General features: G+C 41.5%; 1 long non-coding RNA gene across 1 annotated transcript; it reads right to left on the bottom strand.

Moving 5' to 3' along the window:
* Nucleotides 1-5,611: 5,611 nt before the first annotated feature.
* On the bottom strand, nt 5,612-7,549 carry LOC115776321 (uncharacterized). Its single transcript, XR_004019444.1, has 3 exons — nt 7,414-7,549; nt 6,181-6,268; nt 5,612-6,040 (listed from the first exon to the last, which is right to left on the bottom strand). It is a non-coding gene; the product is annotated as an uncharacterized LOC115776321 (long non-coding RNA).
* Between the last annotated feature and the right edge of the window lie 1,077 nt (nt 7,550-8,626).

Raw genomic sequence — 8,626 nt, 5'->3', positions numbered from 1 at the left:
ATGCTAAAAAAATGCATTTTCAAAACGACAGCAAAAACTGCACTAAGCAGGAATCAAATCCTCCAGTTCTTCTGGTGTCCAGCAGAGGGCCCTCAGTGAGTCAGTCCCCATAGACTCCCATGTTAAACCTTTCCAGCAGAAATAAACATTTAGTGTGTGTGTGTGTGTGTGTGTGTGTGTGTGTGTGTGTGTGGGGCTGGGTGTTAAGAGTCCACATATATAATGAGCCTCTAAAGGTCTGACCTGAAGTATTTTAGATCCAAACCAGTTTTACTGAAAGCAGTAACCATCAGAGCTCTGAGTGTTTTTCTCACAGCTCGTGGTGTTCCACAGGGCTCTGTTATTGGTCCTTCATGTTTAAATTATATTTTTGTTTGTCAAAGCACAAAATGTGTCCTGTTTCATAACTGTACAAGGGGAGAATGTGTTTGTATCTCACTTGTTTAAATTGGATTAAGGCTTAAAGTTTGCATTATTAGGGGCGTGGCCTCTCTAACTGACAGGTGGATGTGACACAGGCGGCTGTAGCTTCATCTCAGCTAACTGGAGTCCTTGAACTGGACCTCTGGACCGTGTTTGTGCTGCTGTGACCTATAAAGAAACTACATTTTCCCAATAAAAACACTGTGATGAGAGTGAAAGTGAGTGATGGACACGGTGTGCAGGTAGTAAAGCAGTCATTGGTTTATTTGGTATTTCATGATGAACTGTGAGCCGCTACATAGAAACCTCACAGTGAGTCATGCACATCTTTGCACTGTAAAGAAAGTCAAAGCTCGAGTGGCGACACTTCGGGTCAACATACAAAAATAAAGATATTTACAAAAAAGCAACATTTCCCATCAGCACGTGTCAGTGTGTTCATCAGACAGTGAAACAAAGTTCAACATGTGGTGAAACGAGCTGCTTCCTCCTCTCAAATCACTGTGGGTTAAATATCTGTACACGTCCTCACCACGAAGGCTCGTCTGCTGATGCTCCATCAGTTCGTCTCAGGGAGGAGTGCGTTCATCGGTTTGTCTGAGAGCGAGTGCAGACCACAGGGCTCTGAAACCTCAGCAGCTCCACACGACTTTACCCCCCCCCCACACACACACACACACACCGTCAGAGACGAGTGATCTCTCTCTGAATCTGAACTCCCAGCATTCCTGCTTCTCCTGGTTTGCACAACATTTAACAGAAAACCCAGAAAAATCTGTTTCATTGTGCTTCAGACTGGTTTCATTTTGAATAGAATAGAATAGATAGAATAGAATGCCTTTATTGTCATTATACAGGATGTACAATGAGATTGGAGGGCCACTCCTGTTCAGTGCCATGTAACAGAAAATCAAACTCTCTAAAATAAAAATATTATAAAAATATTATAATCTAGTATGATCAATATAATGAAGAGATATACAGAAATAAACAATGTGTAAAATATACAAAAAATAGAATGTATAAAAATATATACATACATTGGTGCATCTGTACATTGTAAGAAAAGTAAATGCGTGTATACATATAATAATGAAGATGATGAATATTGCACTTGGTGAATGAATATTGCACTAGTGAATGAATACTGGATATTACACAATATAGGAATGTCAGATATTGTTCAGTATGAATAATATAATATTGCACAGTTACAGTGGGTGAGTGTGTGAGTTCAGGGTGGTGATTGCTCTGGCGAAGAAACTGTTCCTGAGTCTGTTTGTTCTGGCTTTGATGCACCTGTAGCGCCTGCCAGAGGGCAGCAGGTCAAACAGGTCAAAGCCAGGGTGTGAGCTGTCCTTGATGATGTTCCTGGCTCTGCTGATGCAGCGGGAGGTGTAGATGTCCATCAGGGAGGGGAGAGGGCAGCCAACGATTCTTTGTGCTGTCTTGACTACCCTCTGAAGCCTGACCCTGTTTGCCTCAGTGCAGCTGCCGTACCATACTGTGATACAGTACGTCAGCAGGCTCTCAATGGATGAGCGGTAGAAGGTCAGCAGCAGGTTTGAGTCCAAGTTGTTCTTCCTGAGGACCCTCAGGAAGTGAAGTCGCTGCTGAGCCTTCTTGATAACAGCTGTGATGTTATCTGACCAAGAGAGATCAGCAGAGATGAGGACACCAAGAAACCTGAAGGTGTGGACCCTCTCCACATGCTCGCCGTTGATGTAGAGGGGAGCTGGGTCAGTCCTGTGCTTCCTGAAGTCGATGATGATCTCTTTGGTTTTCATGGTGTTCAGTACCAGGTTGTTCTCTGAACACCAGGCTGTCAACTTCAAGACCTCCTCTCTGTAGGCTGCCTCATCTCCCTTCGAGATGAGTCCGACCACTGTGGTGTCGTCAGCAAATTTGACGATGAGGTTGTTATTGTGGGCCGGACTGCAGTCATGGGTGTAGAGGCAGTACAGGAGGGGGCTCAGCACACAGCCCTGTGGGGAGCCAGTGCTCAGTGTGCGGGTGGAGGAGAGATGGGGGCCAAGTCTCACAGTCTGGGGCCGGTTGGTTAAGAAGTCCTTGATCCAGGAACATGTGAGAGGGGGGAGGCCCAGGGTGTGCAGTTTGGTGGTGAGAATGTCCGGGATGATTGTGTTGAACGCTGAGCTGTAATCCACAAAGAGCATGCGAGCGTAGCTCTGCTGCTGCTCCAAGTGGCTCAACACAGAGTGGAGAGCTACAGCGATGGCGTCCTCTGTGGATCTGTTTGCTCGATATGCAAACTGATGGGTGTCGAAAGTGGGGGGCAGATGGTCTTTGATGTGCTGGAGAACCAGCCTCTCAAAGCACTTCATGATAACCGGTGTGAGGGCCACAGGGCGGTAATCATTTAGGCTGGTGACAGATGACCTTTTGGGGACAGGGATGATTGTGGCTGTTTTTAGGCAGGGGGGGATGACTGCTTGGGCCAGGGAGCGGTTGAAAATCCTGGTGAGAATCAGGGTGAGCTGGTGGGCACACGCTCTGATCACCTTGCCAGGTACTCCGTCTGGTCCGGTAGCCTTCCTGGGGTTCACTGCCAGGAGCACGCGCCGTACCTCATGCTCCTGGACAGTGAGTGGGGTGCAGCCTGGTGGGGGGGGCAGGACTGGAGCAGATGGGTGGTCCTGAGGCATCTCAAAGCGAGCAAAGAAACAGTTAAGTTCCTCTGCTAGTGACACACTCAGGTCTCCTGCAGTCACATCACAGCCTCTGAAGTTTGTGATGTTCTGAATGCCCTGCCACACCTCCCGTGTGTTATTGCTGGACAGATGGGACTCTATTCTCCTCCTGTAGTCCGTTTTGGCTTTTTTAATTCCTCTTTTCAGGTCAGCTCGAGCAGCACTGTACAGAGCTCTGTCGCCTGACCTGAAGGCAGCATCGCGGGTTTTGAGGAGTGAACGGACCTGGCTGTTCATCCAGGGTTTCTGGTTAGAAATTCACTGTGAAATGTCTCGTTACCTGTTCAGTCGCCTTAAACTGAAACTGTGTTATGAATGATGAGAGCTGCTCTGACATAAACACGACTGTAAACTCTACAAATTAAATACTGACAGGTTGGTGGTTCGATTCCTGGCTGCTCTGGGCTGCAAGCGAAAGTATCTTTGGGCAGGATGTGAATGTTAGATAATAAAAAGCACTCAGCTTAGTTAATCATGGAAGTACTTGTATGAATGGATAAATGTGAACGTGTTGTATAAGCACTTTGCGTGCTCAGAGTAGAAAAGCGCTATATAAGAACTAGTCCATTTACCATTCACTCTAATAAAATATGATAGAAATCTTTTCTTTGAATATTTTCTTCATAAGCAGTGCAGGCTGTTGGCTATAAAGTGCTAATATCACAGATACGAACTTCAGTGCAGGTCAGAGTAACTGTCAGTGTGTGTTTGTTATTTGTGAAGGAAGACACCTGAAACACTTTAATTAAAAAATGATGACATTTAATCTATTAAAGAATCAGGAGAATTATGTGTACATGTGGACAAATCTTGTTCAGAGACACAGGCGTTCCCAGCAGCTGCCTGTACCCCCCCCCCCCCCCCCCCCCCTCCCCCAGAAGAGCACTGCTCTAAGCTAAACATAACATTTTATACTACAAGCGCTATAAATTTATAAACAGATGGAGAGAGCTGTGGTTTAGACTTGGCCTTCTCTGATTGGTTCGTCCACTGGTTGTTCCGGCATCATGGCACAAGCTTCTCCAATCAGCAATAAAAGCTCCATAAAAGAAACACACACACCTTCCTGTCTTCATTCCTAATCATGACTCGGCAGTTTTATTCTCCTTAGCAGCAGAGTGTGATGACCTATGCACACCCTTCATCCTCAGACACAGATGTTCATGTTTTGGTAAAACCTTTGAGGATAAGATAAACATATTCTTCTCTGAGACCGAGGAGGTCATAAATAAGATCAACATCTGTCTGCTCTCTATCTGATGTATTTATTTAATTGTCTATTATTTGTTTCAGCCACTGCTTATTAATTAATTTCCTGGAGTTTATTTTTAAAATTTGTCATTTTATTCATTGAATAAAAAATAAACCCAATATAATATCACAAACCTACCACTTCCTGTTACCAGGTTTAATTCACTTTCATATGAATAAATAATTCATATAAATATGTAACTGTACATACTGTTGTTACTGCGACCCACATGCAGTACCTCCGTGGCCCACCAAGGGCCCCCAGACCACACTTTGGGAATCTGTGCTTGAGATGGCAGCTGTTTATTAGCAACCTGTTACACACCAGCAGAATAAAGTCAACAACATTTCAGCTCTCAGAAAATATAAATATGAAAGAGACTGTTCATTCAAAACAGTGATTATAGACACGAGAAGGTCCAGATCGATCACTCAAATCCATCCATCCATCCATCTGTCTGTCCATCCATCCATCCATCCATCCATCCGTCTGTCCGTCCGTCCATCCATCCATCCGTCCGTCCGTCCGTCCGTCCGTCTGTCCATCCATCAGAAAATATTCAGAATAAAAAAAAACTACACTTTGAAAACTAATTTGTTGACTCAACTTGACTCAGTCAAGTAAACTTGTTGCTTTGACTCAGTTAAGTTTTGAAAATGTAAAGCTTCAAGTAAACTACACTTAAATAAATGAGTTGACCCAACATGCAGTTTGTTGAATTTATATAAAAAGTTAAGTAATTTGGATTAAAAATGATTAGTTAGTTGAACTAAAAGCATGTAATCTGAACTTGATAAACTGAGTTCAGATTACATGCTTTTAGTTCAACTAACTAATCATTTTTAGTTCAAATTAATTTATATGAAAAGTTAAGTCAACAAACAGCATGTTGGATCAACTCATTTATTTCAGTGTCGTTCACTTGAAGCTTTACATTTTCAAAACTTAACTGAGTCAAAGCAACAAGCTTACTTGACTAAGTCAAGTTGAGTCAACAAATTCGTTTTTACAGTTTAAGTTTTGGAAAAGCGTATTTCCATGAGAAAACTAATACCTACAAAACTACTATAATTCAACAATGAACAAATCCATCTTAAACATAATGATAATGCACACAAAAATATCTCAAGATGTATTTCAGTCAAGAATTTTATTGCATTAATGTCAACAAGAGACTTGTTCAAAATTCTTAAATTCAAATGTCTCAAAGACAGTTATTCCTGAGAGCACACAGAATATAAAATAAACTGCAGTATGTAGTAGCAGTAGATTTATAAAGCTCTTCAGTGATGTTGGCACCAAAGGACAACATCACGAGTACAGTAACTTTACGACAAGTGCAGAAACATCTTCCCATCCCTGAGCAATTTATTCTTCAGAGTGGACTCCTGCAGTACACAAGTCAAAAGTCACTCCCATAAAAAGGTGCTGGATTACCTCAAAAGTGTACTTCAAGTCTTTTGGACATTCAAGGTTCAGAATGTTCAGCAGTCCCATCAGGTTCACAAAAGCTTTGGGGGCATCACGCAGGTGACGGATGACGAGTTTTTCCTCGATTACAATGTCGACATCGTTGTAGGAAGCTGGAAGAGGTTCCCTCTCATCGTCATCTTCCAGTGATCATTCCCTTGATGTTGTCTTCAGGATCTGTAGGCTTCATGAAAAACAAAACAAAGGTGTCAGTGCTTATGTAATCCTTTGTCATATCATTCAGCATCCAGGGGGCACAAGTGTTACCCTGCTCACTGTGAACTAGTTTTGTTTTTTGTCTGATTTTAAATGATAAACTCTTACCTCACACATCTTCAGGAATGCAGGATTCTTCCTCATGTACCCTGGTAGGCTCTGCAGTGCTGCTGCCCAACTGTCTTTGATTCGATGCCTGCCAACAGGGCATACAGCTGCCATCAGAATTATATGAGCCCATCAGTCCACAAGTGATTTCAAGGACACATTTTGGTTCCACACTGTGATGCTTGAATTTTACAAGACAATATTTATTCAATAAAAAATATTTTTATATACAAACTAATAATAAATGTAAAAGAAAAAATAAATCAAGGAAGCATTACATGATTAAGACAAGTAGAACAGAGAAGGGACTTGGCAACATTAAATCTACCTTTTTAGTATTTAGGTTCACCCGCTCTCCTAATTCCCATCCGCTTCACTCCTTTCATTTCCATCTTTCCTCCTCCTGCCTTATCCCTATTGATACATTCTCCTTCTTTCAGTTGCTTCGTTTAGTGGTCACCACAGTGGATCATCTGCCTCCATGCCACCCTATCCCGAGCATCCTCGTCTGCCATGCCAACCCTCTGCATGTCCTCATTCCATGAGTCTTCTGAGGTCTTCCTCCTGCCTTGCAGCTCCATCTTCAGCTTCCTTTGTCCAGTATATCCACTATCCTTTCTCTGCATATGTCCAAACCATCTCAGCCTTGCCTCTCTAATCTTGTCTCCAAGCTGCTCAGTTTAAGCAGTTTGGAGACTAAGTTGTTTCCCTCTGATGTCACTATTTCTGATCCTCTACATCCTGGTCACTCCCAATGGAGAGCTGAACATTTTCAACCCAGCCACCTCCAGCTCTGCCTCCTGTCTTTTTGCCAGAGCCACCGTCTCCAAACCACATATCACAGCAGGTCTCACTACCATCTTGTAAACCTCCCCCTTCACTCTTCTACTGGCTTTCTACTGTTGCGCTCATTTTCTGCATGAAACCATCCTGCTGCTCACTGACCGTCACCTCTCTTCTACAACTCTTTCCCATACCTTCATGGTATGGCTCTTCGGCTTTATCTGTAGCTGCTACAGCTCTGCATAAGACAACCCCAGCTGATGCTGTATAGAATTCTCATTCTTGCTGATCTACATGTTTGATTTGGCAAAGATTTTACACCAGATATTCTTCCTGATGCAATCCTCCCCATTTATCTGTGCTTGTGACAAACACTGAGTATACTGGCAAGTCTCTAGTCTCAAGTCTCTATTGCACTGAAACAATTTCAAAGTAAAGAAATGTACTCACATCCTTGTGAAGACGTTCCAGTATGGATGTAATTTCTTTAACCCCCTCATTTGACCTGAACCACTGAATAGACGGCTGTCCAGATGCTCATAGAATGAACTGAGGTCCATCAGCCTTGTGAATTACATGAGGACCTATATGAAGAGGTGACATTACATAATTTTAGTACAATATTTTCATTTTAGTCCATGTTAGGTGACATTACAGCAAGATGTCTAGCAAACATTCAAAAAATGCATAATTACCAAATAGTCCTCACCCAGTCAAAGTACTCTAAATACAACACTTGCAAGACCACCTCATTGACTGCATGCACAGCCTGCATTGAAGCGTAAAATCATTTTTTACTAAGAAGAAAAAAAAACTGTTTTCCAGGTTTTAATGTATTTAGATATGGAGACACTTCAGTTTATTAGAAACTACACTGAATGACAACTGATAACACTGCAAAAACAGAAAAAAAAATTAATAATGTTAAGTGAACTGATTTTAATGATGATTTAACTGTAGTAAAATTAATATGAATGAATAGAAAAATCAAATACATTAAAATTTAGCAATACCTTTTGCTTCTGTGTGTAGACTGCAGCTTGGCTTCTAAAAAACTGCAACTGCACAAAGAGAAAGAGATGATCAAACTATCTGTAACACTGTAACACTTTGATAACTTAATACACAAACTTTAGCTAATGTATTATTTTTTTACATTGAAACAATTCAATAATTAGCACCTTCTTTGAACCAGTAATTAGTGCTGCCATAATTTGATTTTTATAAATTATACTGTCAGAGCTGATTGTCATGCCTTATGAAATATGATACAATGATGTGTGTATTTTATTATATATACTATATAACATATAGTTTGTGTCACAAAATGACTTAATGAGAAACAAAGTAATTACATTATTAATATTAGTACTCCTATTTAATATCAATAATAATATCATTTATGAAAAGTAAAACTATCAATTCACCAATTATTAACTGTGGTTATATACAGTGTCACCCAATTTCTGTATCTCACAGAACTGAATTTAAGTTTCAAAGCCATGATGGAGAAAACCAAACTCTCCTCCTCCTGCCGCTGACAGCAGACAGGAGGAGAGGACGTTAAGATGATGATGATGATGGTGGTTCCATTCTAAGAGACATGCAGCAACCTTTACAGCATGCACACTAATATAATTTTAACATCACATTACAGAACTTC

Source organism: Archocentrus centrarchus, unplaced genomic scaffold (assembly GCF_007364275.1).
Source record: "Archocentrus centrarchus isolate MPI-CPG fArcCen1 unplaced genomic scaffold, fArcCen1 scaffold_30_ctg1, whole genome shotgun sequence".
NCBI classification, from domain to species: domain Eukaryota; kingdom Metazoa; phylum Chordata; class Actinopteri; order Cichliformes; family Cichlidae; genus Archocentrus; species Archocentrus centrarchus.
This window is presented reverse-complemented; position numbering and strand designations above follow the sequence as displayed.